At 39.7% G+C, this 10,511-nt stretch overlaps 1 pseudogene; it reads right to left on the bottom strand.

Moving 5' to 3' along the window:
* Positions 1–4,978: 4,978 nt before the first annotated feature.
* On the bottom strand, positions 4,979–8,609 carry LOC120220776 (annotated as a pseudogene).
* Between the last annotated feature and the right edge of the window lie 1,902 nt (positions 8,610–10,511).

Genomic DNA, 10,511 nt, shown 5'->3' with positions numbered 1-10,511 from the left:
GAAGGCTGTTTCTAGTCCCAGTAGTTCTAACTGTGCCTTCAGAGGAAGGTCACAGCAAAAGGACCGACGATTGCTTGGCGTGAGAGGCACATTGTCAAGAAAAGAGAAAGGGAATTGGAGTGTTACTTGGCCATCAAAAAGAATGAAATCTTGCCACTTGCAACTAGGTGGATGGAACTAGATGGTATTATGCTAAGCAAAATTAATCAGTCAAAGACAAATATCATATGACTTCACTCATACATGGAATTTAAGATACAAACCAGATGAACATAAGGGAAGGGAAGCAAAAATATAAAAACAGAGGAGACAGATCATAAGAGACTCTTTTTTTAAAATGTTTATTTATTCTTGAAGAGAAAATAGAGCACAAGTTGGGGAGCGGCAGAGAGAGAGGGAGACACAGAATCTGAAACAGGCTCCAGGCTCTGAGCTAGCTGTCAGCACAGAGCCTGATGTGGGGCTCGAATCCACGAACTGTGAGATCGTGACCTGAGCTGAAGTCAGACGCTCAACCGACTGAGCCACCCAGGTGGCCTGGCAAGGGTTCATTTTTAAAATTTAATTTCAGTGTGAAATCTGAAGCCCTATCAGTGAGCTATCTGTGTGCTGTTACATTCAAATCTTTTTGTGACTGACTCTTGTAACCACATTTAGTTTTATAACAGCCTGCATTGGTTATTTGGAAAATATTGGTTCACTGAGTTACGCATAGTTTCTAAATGTTAACACATTTTGTGACACAATATGATGAGACTGCATTAATTTATATCATGACAGATCCTATCAGAAAAGCCTGTATTACAAAGTTGTCAACCTCAATGTTGGGTATGAGGTTTTCAAGCTTGTATTTTTGTTGAAAGCTCAAATTTGGTCATTGGCAACAAATATTACTTGTTGTTTTCCTTAAAGTAACAGGCTTGCGTTGTTCATTTTGGAGAAAATATCTGACAAATATGCAAGTTGAATAATCACAATCAAGACTGTCAGTGGATCTGGGGTGCCTGGGTGGCTCAGTCGCTTAAGCGTCTGACTTCAGCTCAGGTAGGCTCAGGTCATGACCTCACGGTTTGTGGGCTTGAGCCCCGCATCAGGCTCTGTGCCAACAGCTACCTCAGAGCCTGGAGCCTGCTTCGGATTCTGTGTCTCCCTCTCTCTCTGACCCTCCCCTGCTCACGCTGTATCTCTCTCTCAGAAAGAAATAAAAAAAACTTTAAAAAAAATAAAAAAATATTGTCAGTGGATCTTTCAGACAAAATGATGTTCCATGAAAAGAGCAGCTTTTCACAACTGAAATGATGGTCCATGTGTTTTTCCTCAAGACCAACATTGCTCTTCGATATGCAGCAGAAGAGCTTTAAAAGTTGCTAAAAGAATAAATCTTAAAAGTTCTCATCATGAGAAAAAAAATTGAAACCGTTTTGTGGTGATGATGTTAAGACGTATTTGGATCATCTCACTATTACAAATGATTCATGTTGTGCACCTGAAAGTAATATGTCAATTGTATCTTAATAAAAAGTTTTAAAAAGCCTTTAAATGAAGAGTGGAATATGTGGATATGTACTATTTTTTTCCCCACACAATTAAAAATACATGTACTTAAAGCTTAAATCTTAATAAAATTAACATCTCTACTGCTTTATAAAGAACATCAGTAAGTGAAACTGCCGATCCCTGGGTGGCAAGCACTGACTCCTGATTTCGGTTCAGGTCATGAACTCCAAGTTTGTGGGTTCAAGCCTCACGTCAGGCTCTGAGCTGGCTGTGTGCAGCCTGCTTGGGATTCTCGGTCTCCCTCTCTGCCCCTCCTCCACTTGTGCTCTCTTTCTCTCTCTCAAAAAATGAAGTAAAAAGCCCCTGCTATTCAGATGTTCATCATTAGTATTATTTTATTGTATTTTTTTAATGTAGTTGACTCACAATGTTACTTTAGTTTTAGGTGTGCAACATAGTAGTTCAGCTTCCTTATACATTATGCTATCTATGTTCAACACCAACTGTAGCTATCATCTGTCACCATACAACACTATTACGATATCACTGACTATATTTCTTATGCAGTACCTTTTATTGCTGTGATTTATTCATTCCATAACTGGAGCCCTGTATCTTTCTCTTTCCTTCAGCCATTTTGTTCATCCCTCCAACACTCTTTCCTCTGGCAACCATCAGTTTGTTCTAAAAATTTATAAGTCCGATTGTGCTATTTGTTTGTTTTGTTTTGATTCTACATGTGAGTGAAATTATATGGTATTTGTCTTTCTTTAACTTATTTCACTGACCATTATACACTGTATGTCCATCCATGTTGTTGCAAATGACAAGATCTCCCTCTTTTTTGTGGCTGAATGATACATATCACATGGTTTTAATTCATCCATTTATTTAAATTTTTTTTAAACGTTCATTTATTTTTGAGAAACAGCACAAGTGGGGAAGGGGCAGGGAGTGAAGGAGACACAGAATCCTAAGCAAGGTCCAGGATCTGAGCTGTCAGCACAGAGCCTGATGTGGGGCTCGAACCCACAAGACCGAGAGATCATGACCTGAGCTGAAGCCAGATGCTCAATGACTGAGCCACCCAGGTGCCCCTCATTCATTTATTGATGGACAATTGGGTTGGTTCCATATCTTGGCTATTGTAAATAATGCCACAGCAAGCATAGGGATGCACATATCTTCTTCAATTAGTCTTTTCTCATCCTAACATTTTTATTGAACATACACAATAAACACATTGGGTACCATTGCCTTGAGTTGTGCTTAAGCACTAGCCGTTTCTCCCACTGTTGCTTTGCACTATCTGTGCAAATGCCAACATTGAGGAAACATCACTAACATCATAGTGTTGTTATGAAGATGGCTCTGATATTCTGACTTCGTAGCCTTCCTGAAAGTGACTCAGGGATCACCAGAGGTCCGTGTGCTACTCCTTTAGAACCATGCTCTAGATCCTCAACAGATCCTTTTTTTCTGGTCTACATTTTTGGCATTTTATAGAAGCAGACCAAGTGAAAAAATTCTAGGACGTGAAATTTTAATGCTTTTATAGATTACAAGTTTTAGTCTAAAAGAAACAGTGATGTTTCCCACTGTGCAGAAAGAATTTCCAGAAGTCAAAAGCACACAGTTCTCCAATTTGTCTTAGAATGTGAGGATGAAAAACAATTCCAGCCTTTTAGTATTTACTCATTCAACAAATATTTTTAAATGTTTAGTATTATAAAGTTACATAGAAATGAGAAATAGAAAATTTAGAAGTGATAAATATATATTCATGTACTTTTATTACAATGTTTCTAAACATTAATTTAAAATCTATTTTTTCGGTGTATGCTCCATGGAGTAAATTTCATTTGTTTATTTAGGTGAATATATACTTCCAATTTCGGGTAGAAGAATCCTGGTATCAAGTCAATCCTGTAACTATGGCCAACAGCTACAAAGTTAAAATATTGCATGAAATTGGGGCGCCTGGGTGGCTTAGTCGGTTGAGCGTCCGACTTTCGCTTAGGTCATGATCTCGCAGTTCGTGGGTTCGAGCCCCGCTTCGGGCTCTGTGCTGACTGCCAGCTCAGAGCCTGGAGCCTGTTTCAGTCTGTGACTCCCTCTCTCCCTGACCCTCCCCTGCTCACGCGGTCTCTCTCTCCTAGGAAAAAAAAAAAATATTGCATGAAATTTAAAGTCTTCCCTGCGCCAAGTCCTCTTTCCGGTTTTTTCTCTTCCTTGCCCTCACCATCCCTCTCCTTCCCCGCCTTCCTTCTTTCCTTCCTCCGTTTCTTTTTCCTTCCCTTTATTTTTTCCTTGCCTTCCATTTGTGGAGAAAACTTCGTTTTTAAAAAATTATCGGTAGTGAACAATTTTCAATCTGTTAAAGGTTTTATTTTTGGTCTGTTGTTTTTGTTTTTATTTATTCTTTTTTTGTTTTTTAATTTTTAATATTTTCTTTTAAAGACTTATTTATTTGGGGGAAAGTGCAAGTGGGGGAGGGGCAGAAAGAGGGGGACAGAGGATCTGATGCGGGTTCTGTGCTGACAAGGTGACCGCAGTGAGCCCCATGTGGGGGCTCAAACTCATGAACCACGAGATCATGACCTGAACTGAAGTCCGACACTCAACTGACTGAGCCACCCAGGTGCCCCTTATTTTTATTTTTAAAGAGTCTGTTTTTGCTAAAATGTATTCCTTGGAGTGCATCTGAAATAATTTTTACATATCACTCCTGTCTTCCTTTTTATTTTTATTTTCCCTCTACAAGTACCTTTGTGAGTTCCTTTACATGCATAAGGTTATCCTTAGAGTTCTATGTGGCAGTGCTAGCACGGACATGCAGAGTGGTTGCTGGGCTCTGGTAGTCTAAGAACTGTGCAGCAGTTAAGAGCTCTGGAATCAAGGGGCCTTATATTCTACTTGTGTATCTAATGACCTTGGCAAAGTTACTTAACCTCAAAAGCCTTGGTTTCTTTATCTATCGAAAGGGACTCATATTAGTACCTATTATATGAAGTTTAATGAAAATACAGTGCAGTGACGGGCATAGAGCTAACATTTAATGTATGTTACTATTACTTCTGAGTCTCAGTGTTCTCAGAATTCATGCGAGATGATATATAAATTAATTCCTTTCTGTATGATTGACTTGTGTGCAAATAAAATTTCTGGAAACTATCGGCTACTGTTCAAAAAGAAAATCTATTAATATGAGGAGAATCGCAAATCTACATGTACGCTATACACAGATGTCAAAAGAAAAGGCAGTTTGTGTTCTCTCCGACTGATTTAATCTTTCTTGTAAGTACCTAATGTATACTGAGTAGGAAAGTGGAACAATTTATTCTAATTCAATTGTTGGGAAAATAAGAAAAGTTATGCACCATAAAATGGCCAACAGGATTAAAATAAGCTCTAGTCCCTAGTTAAGAGATCTTTTTCCTGGTTCTTCTTCCTGCCCTGCTTGCCTTGCACTAAATTACTGCTAACGCAGAATGCAGAAGCAGCAGATGATAAATTGTCCCCCATGCTTGTGCTCTGGACTCAGACCTCTGGAGAGGGGTCTCTGAGCCTGCTGGTGTGAAATAAAACTCAGATCCACCAAGATGTCCGAGTGCCGCTTCGTTTCTCCACCAGCGATCCAGCCTGGTTCCATAACACAGTAATTGTAGTTTAATGCAATAGTTTAAGTCTTTAGGCAAACTGGTATTCTTTTGGTCTAAATTTTGGTATTTCGGTTTCCTTCTTTTCAACCTGCTTTTCTCCCACATGGTATCTTGGTCTAGTGGAGATGGGTATCCTGTGGTGAAGGGAAAGAGACAGTCTTTAAGATGTATCTTTAAGGCTATATATTGTCCTCCAGTGTCCTGTGGAAATGACTCTTGTTTGCCTATGACCACTCTTGCCCTGTTATCCTTAGAGACTGAGGTTGTTGTCTTCTCTACAAATCAGGGAGGCAGATGGGGGTGGCTAAGTAGCTCTTTGGTTGCTGGCCATAAGCTCTCTGTGACATGTATTCCGTCCTGGAACGCTTTGCCGTCGCCATGCTGATTCCCAAGGGACCCAAAAGAGCTGACTTTTGTGTGTCACCTATCGTCAGGTGGGAACATCTATTTTAGGACAACTCAACTAAGATCCTTCTACTGCCTAATCTCACTGTGCTACAACTTATGCTCTGTTACTACCACTCCTTCCCTCCTGTGAAGGGGCTGTGAAGTAGGGTTCAAGTCTTTGTGATTTTAGGCATTCTCCTTAATCAAATATGCTTCTCCTGTCTGGGGCTTTGCTTCTGAGATAAGAGAGCAGGACACACACATCTCACCTACTTTTGCTTGCTTTTCTTCACCCGGGCTAGAAGGATGGGCTTTCTACCTCCTTTATGTCATGTCCCTGGGTTTTGTGACTGGACACCTGCCTGCCTCTCCAAGTGTTTAAAGTGGTGCTTTGTGATTTAGATGTCTCTCTCCAGACAGCCTGCTTTTCAAGTCTGCTCTTTCCCTTCAAGAGGTCAAGAAAGTCAGCTCTGAGATTCAAAGCTGATCAATAGTGTCTTTGTTTAAGGCTCTTTCCTCTCCTAGAGCAGTAACTCAAGGCTCAAATTGATGAAGAAAAGCTGAAAGCATTTACAGGGGAAATTAAGAACATTGCTTAAATATTTACTGAATAATGCCCATTGTTATGTTAATTTACCAAATATTTACAAAATAATGTCCATTGTTATGTTAAGTTACTGAAAATGTTCGCCCAACTACAAAACCCATACTTTTTCCAGAGCTCAATATTTGGCAATGGGCAAGCTTGTGGTCGCTCAGGGCAAGACAGAAGAAAATCAGAAATGAGAAGTTTAAAGAGATTTGAAGTAGTTGGAATTTAGACACAGGGAGTGAGGAAGGAGAGGGACCTATTTAAGATTCTCTTAGATCACTTGTGCCAAGCGTTACTGCTGTAGAAATGGGAAGTATTCTGGAACATTTTCTGATGTTGCTTCAAGACTTAAATATCTCCATTTCAAAGGATTATTAGTAAAATGACTAGTTGCGGTCCAACACATATAGGTCTCACCCACTGGTATATCCAGAATAATTAGGGTGTAATTTAAAATATTGCCAGGGAGAATTTCTTTAAAGTTTCAGCATTTGCTTTGAGACCACCCTAAATGAATTAGGATGCTGGAGTCAGGCTGTCTGGAGTTGAGTCCTAGACCACACTCAAGCGACACATGAAAAATTCAGTTTTCGGATCTATAAAATGAGGATTATAATAGCATTTGTTGAGTACATAATAGTTTTTGTATGCCGGCTACTCTCCTAAGCGCACGCACGTTAGTTCATGTAATCAGGAAATAACCTCAGGATGTATTATCAGAATCTCTGCAGACGACAAAAGTCGGGTCACTGAGAGATTAAACTACGTATTCACCACCATATAGTTAGCTACAGGTGAAGGTAGGATTAGAGTCCAGGCAGTTAGCGACAGTTAACACTTTTGGACATACTCTATGCCAGGTGCTAACCTAAGAACCCCATATCCTATGAGATAGGAACTGTTTTTGTCCCATTTTACTGATTAGAAAACAGCACAGACAGGGTAAGTATTTTGTGCAAGCTGACGTAGTCATTTAGTATGGAGCCGGATCTCCCCAGCTTGGCTTCAGCTCAATCTTTTCATGCTATACTGTGTCAAAGGGTTTTTGTGGGCAGTAACTGAGAAAATCCGTGTGAAATACTTAGCACAGTACCTGGCACAGAGGAAATGCTCAATAAACATGAACTAATTAATGTTAACCAGGAAGTCCTATAAGTTGCCGAGTGTGATTGAGATCATTTAAGCATGGAGTGTGCAGTGCAGGTAAGCCTTTTGTCACATGTGCTATTCTCATAACTCTCATCATGATTTGGGTTTATATAATTTCATTCATTCATTCATTCACTCATTCATTCATTCCTCCAATCTTGCCTCACACGCCACTTTTAGTATGCCAGCACTGTGCCAAGTGCTTTGGTATGTGATGTGGAAATACCTTTTTGGGAAAAGGCTCATGGATTCATTGTACTGAAGCTAAAGATGAACGGAACAACTTTAAAAATAAATTCTATATCAGCAGCTGGATTTCTCTCACTAGCAAATTTTAGTGGTTTGAGAGGAACTTGTTCTGGGATTTGGTGATGCCGAGTAACACCCCTTCACGCTACATTTTTGCACTGATCTTGTAACCTTTCCCCACTCCTAACTGAGATGTTATTTTTTAATCTGGAAACTGTGTACCAAAACTTTATAGCTTTTCACTTAATGTCTTGCTCACTTTTATTTCCTTAAGTATTTTTATTTTTAAATTTAATTTGGGAGGGAGGCAAACCATAGGAGACTCTTAAACACAGAGATCAAACCAGGTTGCTGGGGGGGTGGTGGGGAAGAAGGGAAAATGGCTGACGGGCACTGAGGAGGGCACTTGTTGGGATGAGCACTGGCTGTTGCATGTAAGCAGTGGACCACCGGAATCTACCCCCAAAACCAAGAGCACACTGTATACACTGTATGTTAGCCAATGTGACAATAAATTATATTTTAAAAAAGCTAATAAACATGTTATTTATTTAAAAAAAACAAAAACAAAGACTATTTTTAATTATTTTAGCATCTGAAAATTTATTATTGTCATTTTTCACTATCAAAACTTACGATCTTGGCCTTCCTTCTTGCCTTTGTATATGACCCAAAGAGAGACACTGGCTGTTTGGACAATGTTAGAGCAAACTCTAGGAATGTCACTGATCGCAAGACCTTTGCAGCCAAATCCAACAACCAGAACCTCATCATTTTCCTCAGTAAAATTCGAACAACTGTCATTGGTACAAAAGCTGTGATTTTTTTTTTTTTCTTTTGCCATTCTCCATCAGCTGGACCCTGTCACACTTCCTGATGGCAGAATCTGGCTGTTTGGCTTTAGCCTCTATTTTTTCCAGCACAATTTCCTTTGCGTGGGAAGTGCCTCCAAAAGCATTGACCTTCAGAGCTATGCCCAGATGGGCTTGCTCGTACTGTTTACCATGCCACTTCTGATCTCCTCGGTGGCTACGGAGCTTCCTGTCAGTTTGGAGACCGAGATACTTGCCCATCCGGCGGATGCCAGGGCCCTGAGCCAAAGAGAGAAGCAGTGCAGGAAGGAGCCACCTATTTCCTTAAATGTTTTAAAAACAGGGCTTCTGTTCTAAATGCCATTTTGCTTCCCCTAAGGGGAAGGAGAGAGTAGGTATAACCTACAAAGCACAGGTCTCAGAATCAGAACACAAGTTCAAAGGCAATTCTCTTGGCTTTTTGACCGCTAGCAAGTTGTTTCACTGTGTTAAACCTCAGTTCCCTCCTTTGAATGGAGATAGTGATTTCTACCCCACAAGACGACTGGGTGATTGAATGAAGCAGCGAAAGGCAGAAACCTCCAGAAGAGCTCTTGCTCCTGTAAGGCACATACTTGCCTTATGTATTTCTTTTCTTTTCTCTCTCTCTTTATATTTTGTTTTGCCTGTATCCAAATATAAATATAAATGTAAATATATATATATATATTTATATATTTCTCTTCTGGTTTATCTCTTTTCTGTTTTTTATATTATTTTTGCTTCCTCTCCCCTATGTTTGTCTGTTTTGTTTCTTACATTCCACATATGAGTGGACTCATATAATATTTGTCTTTCTCTGACTGACTTATTTTGCTTAGCATAATACATTCTAGTTCCATCCATGTTGTTGCAAATGGCAAGATTTCATTCTTTTTGATCACCAAGTAATATGCCATTATATATATTTGTATGTATATATACACACACCCCATCTTCTTCATCCATTTGTCCGTTGATGGACATTTGGGCTCTTTCCATACTTTGGCTATTGTGGATAGTGCTGCTATAAACCTTGGGGTGCATGTGCCCCTTCGAATCAGCACTTCTGTATCCTTTGGATAAATACCTAGTAGTGCTATTGCTGCATCACAGGGTAGTTCTATTTTTAATTTTTTGAGGAACCTCCATACTGTTTTCCAGAGTGGTTGCACCAGTTTGCATTCCCACCTGTGGTGCAAAAGAGATTCTCTTTCTCTGCATCCTCGCCAATATCTATTGTTTCCTGAGTTGTTAATGTTAGCCATTCTGACAGATGTGAGGTAGTATCTCCTTGTGGTTTTGATTTGTATTTCCCTGATGATGAGTGATGTTGAGCATTTTTTCATGTGTTTGTTAAATATCCATATGTATTTTTTGGAAAAGTGTCTGTCTGTTCATGTCTATTACCCATTTCGTCACTGGATTTTTTGTTGCCTGTTTTCTCCTTTAGGATTTTGGTGGCTTCCTGTCTTACGTTTCGGTCTTTCATCCATTTTGAGTTTATTTTTGTGCATGGTGTAAGAAAGTGGTTCTGGTTCATTTTTCTGCATGTCGCTGTCCAGTTTTCCCAATACCACTTGCTGAAGAGACTGTCTTTATTCCACTGGATATTGTTTCCTGCTTTGTCAAAGATTAGTTGGCCATATGTTTGTGCATCCATTTCTGGGTTTTCTATTCTGTTCCATTGTTCTGAGTGTCTGTTTTTGTGCCAGTACCATACTGTCTTGATGATTACACCTTTGTAATACATTTTGAAGTCCGAGATTGTGATGTCTCCAGTTTTGGTTTCTTTTCCAAAATTGCTTTGGCTATTTGGGGTCTTTTCCGGTTCCATACAAATTTTAGGATTGTTTGTTCTAGCTCTGTGAAGAATGCTGGTGCTAGTTTGATAGGTATTGCTTACAGTTTGAGGGGATCTTAAAAGCCAAAGGGAGTCCAGTGCCTGCTCCAGGCATGCAGTCATAGCTTCTCTGCTGGGTGGTACCGCTGGAGAGAAAGGCTCAGGTATGTGAAAAGCACTCTAAGGCAGATCCAGTGGCCACAGGATGCTCTGTTGGTGTGAAGGAGATGTCCTTTCACAAAATCCACCATTCTCAGAAAGATCATGTAATTTTTCTTATTCTTTATATGAAAGTCTTTCAA

This window comes from Hyaena hyaena, unplaced genomic scaffold, assembly GCF_003009895.1.
Source record: "Hyaena hyaena isolate Hyena2069 unplaced genomic scaffold, ASM300989v1 scaffold_722, whole genome shotgun sequence".
Classification (NCBI taxonomy): domain Eukaryota; kingdom Metazoa; phylum Chordata; class Mammalia; order Carnivora; family Hyaenidae; genus Hyaena; species Hyaena hyaena.
Note: the sequence above shows the minus strand (reverse complement) of the source record. Positions and strands in the feature narration are given on the sequence as shown.